The following is a 13,213-nucleotide window of genomic DNA, read 5'->3' on the forward strand; positions in this document are numbered from 1 at the left end:
GTCTGTCTGTATGTCCATCCATCCACCTGTCTATCTATCTATCCACCTGTCTTTCTGTCTGTCTGTCTCTCTATCTATCTATCTATCTATCTATCTATCTATCTATCTATCTATCTATCTATCTATCTATCTATCTATCTATCTATCTATCCGTGTGTCTGTCTGTCTGTATGTCCATCCATCCACCTGTCTATCTATCTATCCACCTGTCTGTCTGTCTGTCTGTCTATCTATCTGTCTGTCACTACCCTCTGCCTGTCCGTCCGACCATCCATCCGACCATTTGTCTGTCTGTCTGTCTATCTATCTCTACTGTCTGTCTGTATGTCCGTCCATCCACCTGTCTATCTATCTATCCACCTGTCTGTCTGTCTGTCTGTCTGTCTGTCTGTCTGTCTATCTATCTATCTATCTATCTATCTATCTATCTATCTATCTCTACTGTCTGTCTGTCTATCTATCTATCTCTACTGTCTGTCTGTATGTCCGTCCATCCGCCTGTCTGTCTGTCTGTCTATCTATCTATACTGTCTGTCTGTCTGTGTATATATCTATATATCTACCTGTCTGTCTGTCTGTCTGTCTGTCTGTCTATCTATCTATCTATCTATCTGTGTGTCTGTCTATCTACCTGTCTGTCTGTCTGTCTGTATATCTATATATCTACCTGTCTGTCTGTCTGTCTGTCTGTCTATCTATCTGTCTGTCTATCTATCTATCTACCTGTCTGTCTTTCTGTCTGTCTATCTATCTCTACTGTCTGTCTGTATGTCCGTCCATCCACCTACCTATCTGTCTATCTATCTATCTATCTATCTATCTATCTATCTATCTATCTATCTATCTATCTATCTATCTATCTATCTATCTATCTATCTACCTGTATGTCTGTCTATCTACCTGTCTGTCTGTCTGTCTATCTCCACTGTCTGTCTGTATGTCCATCCATCCACCTGTCTATCTATCTATCCACCTGTCTGTCTGTCTGTCTGTCTGTCTATCTATCTATCTATCTATCTATCTCTACTGTCTGTCTATATGACCGTCCATCCGCCTGTCTATCGTTCTATCTATCTGTCTGTCACTACCCTCTGCCTGTCCGTCCGACCATCCATCCGACCATTTGTCTGTCACTACTATCTACCTGTCTGTCTGTCTGTCTATCTCCACTGTCTGTCTGTATGTCCGTCTATCCACCTGTCTATCTATCTATCCACCTGTCTGTCTGTCTGTCTATCTATCTATCTCTACTGTCTGTCTATATGACCGTCCATCCGCCTGTCTATCTTTCTATCTATCTGTCTGTCACTACCCTCTGCCTGTCCGTCCGACAGTCCATCTGACCATTTGTCTGTCACTACTGTCTGTCTGTCTGTCTGTCTATCTATCTGTCTGTATGTCCGTCCATCCGCCTTTCTGTCTTTCTATCTATCTATCTATCTGTCTGTCACTACCCTCTGCCTGTCCATCCGTCCGTCCGACAGTCCATCTGACCATTTGTCTGTCACTACTGTCTGTCTGTCTGTCTGTCTGTCTGTCTATCTATCTATCTCTACTGTCTGTCTGTCTATCTATCTATCTCTACTGTCTGTCTGTATGTCCGTCCATCCACCTGTCTGTCTGTCTGTCGGTCTCTCTATCTCTACTGTCTGTCTGTCTGTCTGTCTGTCTGTCTGTCTGTCTATCTATCTATCTATCTATCCACCTGTCTGTCTATCTATCTATCTATCCACCTGTCCGTCTGTCTGTCTATCTATCCACCTGTCTGTCTGTCTGTCTGTCTGTCTGTCTATCTATCTCTACTGTCTGTCTGTCTATCTATCTCTACTGTCTGTCTGTATGTCCGTCCATCCACCTGTCTGTCTGTCTATCTATCTATCTATCTATCTATCTATCTATCTATCTATCTATCTATCTATCTATCTCTACTGTCTGTCTGTCTGTCTATCTATCTATCTACCTGTCTGTCTGTCTATCTGTCTGTCTGTCTGTCTGTCTGTCTATCTATCTATCTATCTCTACTCTCTGTTTGTATGTCCGTCCATCCGCCTGTCTGTCTGTCTGTCTGTCTGTCTATCTATCTATACTGTCTGTCTGTCTGTCTATATATCTATCTATCTACCTGTCTATCTATTTATCTATCTATCTATCTATCTATCTATCTATCTATCTATCTATCTATCTATCTATCTATCTATCTATCTATCTATCTATCTCTACTGTCTGTCTGTATGTCCGTCCATCCACCTGTCTGTCTGTCTATCTATCTATCTATCTATCTCTACTGTCTGTCTGTCTGTCTGTCTATCTATCTATCTACCTGTCTGTCTGTCTGTCTGTCTGTCTGTCTATCTATCTATCTCTACTCTCTGTTTGTATGTCCGTCCATCCGCCTGTCTGTCTGTCTGTCTGTCTATCTATCTATACTGTCTGTCTATATATCTATCTATCTATCTATCTATCTATCTATCTATCTATCTATCTATCTATCTATCTATCTATCTATCTATCTGTGTGTCTGTCTATCTACCTGTCTGTCTGTCTGTCTGTCTATATATCTATATATCTACCTGTCTGTCTGTCTGTCTGTCTATCTATCTGTCTGTCTATCTATCTATCTATCTATCTATCTACCTGTCTGTCTTTCTGTCTGTCTATCTATCTCTACTGTCTGTCACTACCTGTATGTCCGTCCATCCACCTACCTATCTGTCTATCTGTCTATCTATCTATCTATCTATCTATCTATCTATCTATCTATCTATCTATCTATCTATCTATCTATCTATCTATCTATCTATCTACCTGTATGTCTGTCTATCTACCTGTCTGTCTATCTATCTACCTGTCTGTCTGTCTGTCTGTCTGTCTATCTCCACTCTCTGTCTGTATGTCCATCCATCCACCTGTCTATCTATCTATCCACCTGTCTGTCTGTCTGTCTATCTATCTATCTATCTATCTGTCTGTCACTACCCTCTGCCTGTCTGTCCGACCATCCATCCAACCATTTGTCTGTCACTACTATCTACCTGTCTGTCTGTCTATCTCCACTGTCTGCCTGTATGTCCGTCCATCCACCTGTCTATCTATCTATCCACCTGTCTGTCTGTCTGTCTATCTATCTATCTATCTATCTATCTATCTATCTATCTATCTATCTATCTATCTATCTATCTATCTATCTATCTGTCTGTCACTACCCTCTGCCTGTGCGTCCGACCATCCATCTGACCATTTGTCTGTCACTACTATCTACCTGTCTGTCTGTCTGTCTGTCTGTCTATTTCTACTGTCTGTCTATATGACCGTCCATCCGCCTGTCTATCTTTCTATCTATCTGTCTGTCACTACCCTCTGCCTTTCCGTCCGACAGTCCATCTGACCATTTGTCTGTCACTACTGTCTGTCTGTCTATCTATCTGTCTGTATGTCCGTCCATCCGCCTTTCTGTCTTTCTATCTATCTATCTGTCTGTCACTACCCTCTGCCTGTCCGTCCGTCCGTCCGACAGTCCATCTGACCATTTGTCTGTCACTACTGTCTGTCTGTCTGTCTGTCTGTCTATCTATCTGTCCGTCTATCTATTTGTCCGTCCATCCGCCTGTCTGTCTGTCTATCTATCTGTTTGTCTGTCTGTCCGTCTATACGCCTGTCTGTCTGTCTGTCTATCTATCTATCTATCTATCTATCTATCTATCTATCTATCTATCTATCTATCTATCTATCTCTACTGTCTGTCTGTAGGTCCGTCCATCCACCTGTCTGTCTGTCTATCTGTCTGTCTGCCTTTCTATCTGTCTATCTGTCTGTCACTACCCTCTGCCTGTCCGTCCGTCCGACAGTCCATCTGACCATTTGTCTGTCACTACTGTCTGTCTGTCTGTCTGTATGTCTGTCTATCTATCTGTCTGTATGTCCGTCCGTCCGTCCGTCCGTCTGTCTGTCTATCTATCTATCTATCGTCTGTTTGTCTGTCCATCCATCCACCTGTCTGTCCATCCGCCTGTCTGTCTGTTTATCTATCAATCTCTACTGTCTGTATGTCCGTCCATCCACCTGTCTATCTATCTATCTCTACTGTCTGTCTGTCTGTCTGTCTGTCTGTCTGTCTATCTACCTGTCTGTCTATCTATCCACCTGTCTTTCTGTCTGTCTGTCTATCTATCTCTACTGTCTGTCTGTCTATCTATCTATCTACCTGTATGTCTGTCTATCTATCTACCTGTCTGTCTGTCTGTCTATCTCCACTGTCTGTCTGTATGTCCATCCATCCACCTGTCTATCTATCTATCCACCTGTCTGTCTGTCTGTCTGTCTATCTATCTATCTGTCTGTCTGTCACTACCCTCTGCCTGTCCGTCCGACCATCCATCCGACCATTTGTCTGTCACTACTATCTACCTGTTTGTCTGTCTGTCTGTCTGTCTGTCTGCTATCTATCTCTACTGTCTGTCTGTATGTCCGTCCATCCACCTGTCTATCTATCTATCCACCTGTCTGTCTGTCTGTCTATCTATCTATCTCTACTGTCTGTCTATATGACCGATCCATCCGCCTGTCTATCTTTCTACCTATCTGTCTGTCACTACCCTCTGCCTGTCCGTCCGACCATCCATCCGACCATTTGTCTGTCACTACTATCTGTCTGTCTGTCTGTCTGTCTGTCTATCTATCTGTCTGTCTGTATGTCTGTCCATCCACCTGTCTGTCTGTCTATCTATCTATCTGTTTGTCTGTCTGTCCGTCCATCCGCCTGTCTGTCTGTCTGTCTGTCTATCTATCTCTACTGTCTGTCTGTATGTCCGTCCATCCGCCTGTCTGTCTTTCTATCTATCTATCTGTCTGTCACTACCCTCTGCCTGTCCGTCCGTCCGACAGTCCATCTGACCATTTGTCTGTCACTACTGTCTGTCTGTCTATCTATTTGTCTGTATGTCCGTCCATCTGCCTGTCTGTCTTTCTATCTATCTATCTATCTGTCTGTCACTACCCTCTGCCTGTCCGTCCGTCCGTCCGTCCGACAATCTATCTGACCATTTGTCTGTCACTACTGTCTGTCTGTCTGTCTGTCTGTCTGTCTGTCTGTCTATCTATCTGTCCGTCCATCCGCCTGTCTGTCTGTCTATCTATCTATCTGTTTGTCTGTCTGTCCGTCTATCTGCCTGTCTGTCTGTCTATCTATCTCTACTGTCTGTCTGTTTATCTATCAATCTCTACTGTCTGTATGTCCGTCCATCCACCTGTCTATCTATCTATCTCTACTGTCTGTCTGTCTGTCTGTCTGTCTGTCTGTCTATCTACCTGTCTGTCTATCTATCCACCTGTCTTTCTGTCTGTCTGTCTATCTATCTCTACTGTCTGTCTGTCTATCTATCTATCTACCTGTATGTCTGTCTATCTATCTACCTGTCTGTCTGTCTGTCTATCTCCACTGTCTGTCTGTATGTCCATCCATCCACCTGTCTATCTATCTATCCACCTGTCTGTCTGTCTGTCTGTCTATCTATCTATCTGTCTGTCTGTCACTACCCTCTGCCTGTCCGATCCGACCATCCATCCGACCATTTGTCTGTCACTACTATCTACCTGTTTGTCTGTCTGTCTGTCTGTCTGTCTGCTATCTATCTCTACTGTCTGTCTGTATGTCCGTCCATCCACCTGTCTATCTATCTATCCACCTGTCTGTCTGTCTGTCTATCTATCTATCTCTACTGTCTGTCTATATGACCGTCCATCCGCCTGTCTATCTTTCTACCTATCTGTCTGTCACTACCCTCTGCCTGTCCGTCCGACCATCCATCCGACCATTTGTCTGTCACTACTATCTGTCTGTCTGTCTGTCTGTCTGTCTATCTATCTGTCTGTCTGTATGTCTGTCCATCCACCTGTCTGTCTGTCTATCTATCTATCTGTTTGTCTGTCTGTCCGTCCATCCGCCTGTCTGTCTGTCTGTCTGTCTATCTATCTCTACTGTCTGTCTGTATGTCCGTCCATCCGCCTGTCTGTCTTTCTATCTATCTATCTGTCTGTCACTACCCTCTGCCTGTCCGTCCGTCCGACAGTCCATCTGACCATTTGTCTGTCACTACTGTCTGTCTGTCTATCTATTTGTCTGTATGTCCGTCCATCTGCCTGTCTGTCTTTCTATCTATCTATCTATCTGTCTGTCACTACCCTCTGCCTGTCCGTCCGTCCGTCCGTCCGACAATCTATCTGACCATTTGTCTGTCACTACTGTCTGTCTGTCTGTCTGTCTGTCTGTCTGTCTATCTATCTGTCCGTCCATCCGCCTGTCTGTCTGTCTATCTATCTATCTGTTTGTCTGTCTGTCCGTCTATCTGCCTGTCTGTCTGTCTATCTATCTCTACTGTCTGTCTGTAGGTCCGTCCATCCACCTTTCTGTCTGTCTATCTCTCTGTCTGTATGTCCATCCATCTGCCTGTCTGCCTTTCTATCTATCTATCTGTCTGTCACTACCCTCTACCTGTCCGTCCGTCCGACAGTCCATCTGACCATTTGTCTGTCACTACTGTCTGTCTGTCAGTCTGTCTGTCTATCTGTCTGTATGTCTGTCTATCTATCTGTCTGTATGTCCGTCCGCCTGTCTGTCTGTCTGTCTATCTATCTGTCTGTATGTCCGTCCGCCTGTCTGTCTGTCTGTCTGTCTATCTATCTATCTATCGTCTGTCTGTCTGTCTGTCCATCCATCCATCCATCCACCTGTCTGTCTATCTGCCTGTCTGTCTGTCTGTCTGTTTATCTATCAATCTCTACTGTCTGTCTGCATGTCTGTCCATCCGCCTGTCTATCTTTCTATCTGTCTGTCTGTTACTACCCTCTGCCTGTCTGTCCGACAGTCCATCTGACCATTTGTCTGTCACTACTATCTGTCTGTCTGTCTGTCTGTCTGTCTGTCTGTCTGTCTATCTATCCATCCATAGTAATTTCAGGTTGTTTTGATGATTCACTTCTTCTGGAAATGAATCAGTGTAACCTTTGCATCATTCTGTTAAAGAAACATTCTGCTAGTTGCGCAGAAATGAAACACTTCACCTTTAAACATGGAAATGTTTGCGTCCGTTATATGACTATATTTAGGCCGTTGAGAGAGGCTCGAGTAATAAAGTTCTCTGAAATCTGAGCAAACAACCTTTGGATGTCAGCCACTGTAAACTCAACTTTCACTGTGTTGAGGAAATAAGCAACAGCTGTTGTTTTTGTTTTCCTCACGAAATAAATGTTCTGAGGTCCCAGCAAACACAAAGGTCAAAGATCGACCCAGTTAAGATAACAGAGAGCTCTGCAGTGTCCTACAGCTGTAGAAACTTGTTCGTCACATACTCCGTTATGCCCTTAAATGTCTTCTAAAAACTGTACAATAAGTGAATGGTGCATCAGTCAATAGGAATACTTCACCTCAAAATATAATTCTCTTAAATCATTTACTCACCCTCATGTGGTTCTAAATCCATATCACTTTCTTCTGCGGAGATATTAGGCAGAATGTGTCTTTCACCATTCACTGTATGGAAAAATCAACAGGAACAGGAACAGGAACAGGAACAGGAACAGACTGACCAGTAACAAAACAATATGACAAATACAAGAGGAAAGAGGGCACAATGTATAGGCAAGGCACATGAGGAACAGGTGAAGGCAATTAACATAAGGACTAACCGAGGGAGAGTGACAAGGGTAACGAGGAGGCGGGGACAGGGAAGCACACTGCTAACAGAAACACAAACACAGCCAATTACACATTCACACGACAAACACACACAAACAGAAAACAGACAGAGACCGAAGGGCAGACTGAACTGGATCATGACATAAAATGGACATTTTGATATTATTGTTTATTTGAATAAGTAAAGGTATATTTCTAATTTCAACCTTATTTGTACTACAGACCATGTGACCCACATTTGGTTTTCGACCACTGAATTTCAGTCAAATTTAATCATTTACGGATGGAGCCACACTGAGATTTAACCATACAGGGCCTTTAAAATGAAGGAATGTGAAAGTTTGTTCTGAAGCAGAATCTAAAAGGATATTAAGATATCTTTAATACTTCTGGAGTTATAGGCACTCAAACTTTGGGAAAGACAACACAAAAATGACATTTTTCCAATTTTTGGACTCACACCACTGGCATATAATGCAACATGAGGTGTGAAAGTCAACTGATTCTAGTAATAGACCAAACTATCTCTGGGTAAAAATAAAATCATGACGCTGACACATTTCTAAGGTTATTTTTTTTTTATCTGTAGTTTAGATTCATAGGCAAAAATTGTCATTTTGTCAATAATGCAAATAATACAAATAATGAATTACTCTGAAAATATTGATTCATGGCATTTAATATTTTGGCTTTATCCATCATTTGTGTATTTCTTTCACCAGTACAAAAAAATATAAAAAAACAAAATGTTTGAGCTGGGGTCACACCTTACAGAATTGACCCTTTTGTGTTCCCCTGAATAAAGAAAGTCATACGGTTTGGAACAACATGTTAAACGATTCCTTTAACTCTCTGTTGTGACACATGTGCATCGTATGACATTATTTGACTAACATATTCCGCTGTGATATCAGCGGGTTGCACACACATTTCTGTCTTGCCAACTCTGTGATGTGACAGATTACAGTATAACAACAGCGATTGAATAAATATTGTTTTTATGGCAAAAGACAAAATGTCCCGTTAGTTTTGCACGACCGCAGCAGAGGCTCACGCAAGCACAAAGAACTCATCTGGGAAGTTTAAGATCCGTCCAGCTTCATGGAAATCATGCAGTTCTCATTTCCGTATGCTTGTGGCTCGGAACGCCAAAGTCCTGATCTGATACAGGTCCATGTTTCCTTCCTCCGCATATCCCTCTGAATTGCATTATTGAAGCACATTTGTAACGTATTTGCTTGTGGATCATTTGCTGTTGGCAGGAACTGTTAGGGGCCATTCACACCAAACACAGTCTTGCTTTTCTTCTGCACTGTTTTTTGTTTATCAGTTTTACCAGGGTTACGGAAAAGCCAAAATGTCAAAGAAACCGCCCTTTGTGAGTGCAATCTCTAAAATCCTTATCCGTTAATTATGAACTACTGTAAAATTCGTGGAAATTCTTTGGTCAAAAAGTGTGCAAACTCTGGTGCATGTACACATGCGTCTTTGGCCGTTGCATCTTGTGACATGAGGGTTGTGTTTTTAAAACACTGTCAAGTTTTAAGTAGTCAACAGTGAAAAACATGTAATGGCGCTTCCACGTCTTGTTCCATTCCATTTTTAAAATTTCCTGTTAAAGGCCCCTGTGAACGCCTCCTTAAAATGTTTGTATTGAGCAAAATGACTCCTTCTCTTCTACATCCCTCTCTGGGAAATCTGTTTGAAAACAATCATTATTTTTGCAATTCTGCTTTGTGCCACTAGTGGCGCAATTGTGCTTCAACTCTCATTTCCGTCCTACGAGGATGACACAAAATGTGTATTTAACCTTGTGTGCAACAGCTGACCCTGACAAGAGCTTATTGAACAACCCTTGCACTGTTATTGAGCTCTGATGGTATCATCGCTCAGCTTCAATGGCATCATGGTTTCCTGCGCCATCAGCAACTGATCAGGTTTCTCCAGACTCAGATCTGAGTCCCCGCAGAGAGTGAGTCACTTTTACAGACCAGCTGTCTACTAGAAACTCGTCCCAAACCACACTGAGACTGTCCTGAGTCCTTTCCGCAAACTCAATCATTCCATCCAGTGAGCATGAGGTCATTCTTCACAGAGATCTGTTTGCATGAGCTGCTCGTCCCTGTGTACAGTCAGATAGATGAGATCATAAAGGAGATGACTGTAACTCAGAGTAGTTGTTGTTCACACTACAATTAAAATTCTCTCATTATTTACTCACCTTCATGATATCCCAGATGTGAATGGCTTTGTTTCTTCAGCAGAACACATTTGAAAAAAAAATAGTAAAATATCTCAGCTCAGTAGGTCCTTAAAATGCAAGTGAATGGAGATTTCTCTTTTGAAGCTCCAAAAATCATCCAAATGACTCCAGCGGTTAAATTAATGCCTTCTAAAGCCACACGATCACTTTTGTGTTTTAAATTAGATGACATTTCTATGTATGTGTAGATTTTTAAAGATGTATCACTTTTATCACATTAGAGAACCATATTTTTGAATGACCCCAATATCACACAACGGCACAAGCATCAGTTAGTATCAGCAATGATGAATTCTGTGGTGTTTTGTGCTCTTTGTTGGAAACATTCCATCATGATTATATAATTGCAGTGGTGTGATATTAAAAATGTCAAAAGAAAGTCTATTATAACCTCTTTATAGAAATACCTTTTTTATACCTTTTTTGTCTTCGCTTTGAACTTGAACGAACTTTAAATCAGATAAATGTTTGATGGTGAAGTGATGTGCCGGGTCAGTTGTTGTACAAAATAAGAAGCTAATATAAATCATATTTTAACAGAAGTCTCTGCGGTGAAAAATAACAACGTGACAAAACTAGAATGCTCCTCTTATAATCTGTGAAACTGATATATATATAGTTGTGTTTGCATTGCAAACTGTTTCATGAATCATAACGAAAGGATGCGGTTGCACACGAGCTCAAAATCGCACGAGAATACAGTGGGTTGATTTCAGAGAGCACAACTGGACCGCCTCTTTGAGAGTCTTCACAGTATGTTGCAATTTGCATAAAGAATATTCTAAAAAACATTTGCATGACAAAAGTGTCACATTTGCAAACCTTGGCCTTTTTTTCTCAATGTCCTTCCAACGTGCCATCCTCAATAAAATCAACGGATTCGCAACATTCTCTGAAGCAACGTAAACTCTAGTATGTAGGCGGTCTACTGGTGTCACGGTCTCGCTCACCTGCACCGTGTTTCGTGTCGTCTGCACCATGTTTCGTGTCGTCTGCACCATGTTTCGTGTCGTCTGCACCGTGTTTCGTGTCGTCTGCACCATGTTTCGTGTCGTCTGCACCGTGTTTCGTGTCGTCTGCACCGTGTTTCGTGTCGTCTGCCCTGTGTTTTCTGTTTCACCCGTCATTAGTCACGTCCATGTCATGCTCCCTTGTTGTCCGCTCCGTGTTTTCTGTTTTACCGCTCACGCTTCCTGTCATGTCTTCCTTGTTGTCCGCCCGTGTTTCACTGTCTTCGTGAAAACTACACTTCCCTTCTTCCCGTCGTTTCTGGCCCTGTCAGTGTGTTATTGTCCGCACCTGTCTGTCATTTTGTCATTACCGTCTCTCTTTATTTAAACTCTGCTGTTTTCCCTTCCGGTTGTCGTGCGTTGACGTTCCATGTCTCTGCGTATGTCTCGTTTGACTCTCTCTGTTCGTGTTCCCTGCCAGTCTGTCTGCTCGCTCGAGGTTACCCTGTTCTCTCTCTGTCTGTCCGTCCGAGGTTACCCTGTTGTTCTCCAGTACTTAGCTTGCCTTTCTCCCATCGTGGATTTTGATTTGTTCCAGTGTTTTGTTTCTTTTGTCCTAATTCTAATAAAAGCCGCACTTGGATCCACACCCCCGTCTACCTTCTCCTATTTCCACACATCATAACAGAACGCACGACCCAAATGGATCCAGCGGCATTATATGCAAGTTACCAACTCCTCTGTTTGAAACAAGAAGACCGTCCAATAGAGGACCACGTTCGCAACTTTCTCCATCTGGCGAACTTCACAGACTTCCCGGACTCAGCATTGGTGGTCTTCTTCAGGGACAACTTGAACCCCTCGCTGAGGGAGCGGTTGCCACAGGCAACACACGGCTGGACTCTCTGCGACTTCCTGGAGGCGACCCTACTAGTGTGTGGCTCACCGCTCACTGTGGGCGTCGCTGAGGAGGTCCCTACCTCACCATCCACAGTGGAGACCCCTCAGCCATCCCTGGAGCTCCCTGTCACACCAGCCCCACCTGTCAGCGAGCAACCCCCCATGCCAGTTGCTTCCCTTGAACCTGCACGGTCAACTTCATCCGCCCGGAGGAGGAAGAGAAGACGGGCTTCCGACTCCCGGTCCACGCCTCCCCGGTCTGCGAGCCAGAGCCCTCGTCAGCCACGGTCAGCGAGCCTGAGCCCTCGTCAGCCACGGTCAGCGAGCCTGAGCCCTCGTCAGCCACGGTCAACGAGCCTGAGCCCTCGTCAGCCACTGTCAACCAGCCAGAGCCATTAGCCCCCGATGTCTGTGAGCCAGCGCCTGTAGCCTCGACCGCCCCTGAGCCAGCGCCTGTAGCCTTGACCGTCCCTGAGCCAGCGCCGGTAGCCATGGCTGTCCAAGAGCCAGCGCCAGTGGCCATGGCGTCCAAGAGCCAGCGCCGGTAGCCATGACCGTCCAAGAGCCAGCGCCGGTAGCCATGACCGTCCAAGGGCCAGCGCCCCTCGAGCCTTCTAGGGCTCCGCCTCCTGAGCCTCCTAGGGCTCTGCCTCTCAAGCCTCCCGAGCCTTCCAGGGCTCTGCCTCTCAAGCCTCTCGAGCCTTCCAGGGCTCCGCCTCTCAAGCCTCTCGAGCCATCCAGGGCTCCGCCTCTCAAGTCTCTCGAGCCTCCTAGGGCTCCTCCTCTCGAGCCTTCCAGGGCTCCGCCTCTCAAGTCTCTCAAGCCTTCCAGGGCTCCTCCTCCCGAGCCTTCCAGGGCTCCGCCTCTCAAGTCTCTCGAGCCTCTCAAGCCTTCCAAGGCTCCGCCTCTCAAGTCTCTCGAGCCTCCTAGGGCTCCTCCTCCCGAGCCTTCCTGGGCTCCGCCTCACAAGTCTCTCGAGCCTCCTCGGGCTCCTCTCGAGCCTTCCAGGGCTCCGCAACTGAAGTCTCTCGAGCCTCCCAGGGCTCTGCCCCTCGAGCCTCCTACGGCTCCGCCTCTGAAACCTCCTAAGGCGCCACCTCCCTCGGCTCAGCCTCCAGAGCCTTCTACGGCTCCGCCTCCTGAGCCTCCTACGGGTCTCTTCTCTCAGAGACTCCCGAGCCTCCATCGGCTCCGTCTATCTATCTATCTATCTATCTATCTATCTATCTGACTGTCTGTCTGTCTGTCTGTCTGTCTGCCTATCTATCTGTCTATCCATCTATCTAACTGTCTGTCTGACTGTCTATCTACCTATCTGTCTGTCTGTCTGTCTATCTATCTATCTAACTGTCTGTCTGTTTGTCTGTCTATCTATCTGTCTGTCTGTCTGTCTATCTATCTAACTGACTG

This window comes from Xyrauchen texanus, chromosome 39 (assembly GCF_025860055.1).
Source record: "Xyrauchen texanus isolate HMW12.3.18 chromosome 39, RBS_HiC_50CHRs, whole genome shotgun sequence".
In the NCBI taxonomy this organism is placed as follows: Eukaryota; Metazoa; Chordata; class Actinopteri; order Cypriniformes; family Catostomidae; genus Xyrauchen; species Xyrauchen texanus.